Raw genomic sequence first — 1,389 nt, forward strand, 5'->3', positions numbered from 1 at the left:
TTAAACCTCTTCCACGTGGAACTGTTTGGGCCTGGTGTCTGCAGACGCTTCCTGCCGCAACTCAAAACTCAAAACCCATCACCCGCCTTGGCCACCGCACTGGGCATATACAGCTATTTATGTCTAGATAAGATTTAAAAGTCAGTTCCTCAGTTACCCTGCCTCAGTGCCAAGTTCTCAGCCACTGTGGATAATGGGTGCTGTGTTATATGGCACAGGTAGACAACATGTCCATTACTGCAGAAAGTTCTGTGGAACACTCCTGTCTCTGCACATCTGGAATGACTCCATAACTGAGCTGGAAATAGACACCAAGAAAACTGCTAAGAAGTTTATTGTTTGGGGCAATTTTACGTTGACTGTCAATTAAAGTACTCAGTTCTATGATCAGTTAAACATAGGCTTCGGGTCTTTGGTGCTCGTATTTGAAGATTTGTTTTTACTTTCCTATTTGATGTGTATCAGTGTTTTACCTGACTGTTCATCTGTATATCACGTGAGTGCCTGGTAGCCACAGAGAGCATCAGATAGATGCTCTGAACCTGGAGTTCCAGATGGCTGGGAATTGAAACTGGATCCTGTGCAAAAGCAGCAAGTGCTCTGAAGCAGTGAGCCATCTCTCCAGCCCTGGGGTCTTTGTTTTAAAACACCCCTTTCAGCTGTTTCAGTACTCTGAGATGCTCTTGGATCAATTTCATTTAGTGCAATGGAAACTACTTTTCAATCCTAATTAGGTCCATGAGTGGCAACATGGATTTCCTGAGCTCAGATAGACAGCCCTTTCCTGTAAATTCCCAAGAAACAGAGGCAAAAATCTTTCCGAGGGCCTCTCCAGAGGCTTGCTTAGGAAAAAGCTGCAGATGTTGTCCATGGAATGAAGTCAGAGCAGTTGCATCTCTTCTGGGGTTCGAAGGTGCTGACTGACATTCATTTCCTGTTAAACATTAGGACCAGACTTTGGGCTTATCTGGGGATGTTCATAAAGCTCGGAGAACATAATGGATTGGTTTTGTTGTTGTTGTTGTTGTTGTTGTTTTAAGAGAGCTGTTCCCTTCAAGTTTCCAGAGTTACAGAACGTCAGGAAACATTATAAAAACACAAAGATTGTAGAAGCAAAAATTCTAGATTTAACTGCTGTAACAGATACCTCGGACACACACAGGTAAAAGGACACAGAAACAGTGTATCTTCCAGGAGAAGGACCCTCACCAGAAAAGTTATTGTCTGCACAGATCAGCTCGTGGCTGGCTGGTGGGCCATGACTGAAAACAATGACTGTCAAATGGGAGTCGGGAGGTGGAGCCTTTCTCCAAGCTCAGGAGGGCTACTGGATCTCTGGCTACATTTAATATATATATATATATATATATATATATATATATATATATA

The sequence above is a fragment of the Mastomys coucha genome, chromosome X, assembly GCF_008632895.1.
Source record: "Mastomys coucha isolate ucsf_1 chromosome X, UCSF_Mcou_1, whole genome shotgun sequence".
Classification (NCBI taxonomy): Eukaryota; Metazoa; Chordata; class Mammalia; order Rodentia; family Muridae; genus Mastomys; species Mastomys coucha.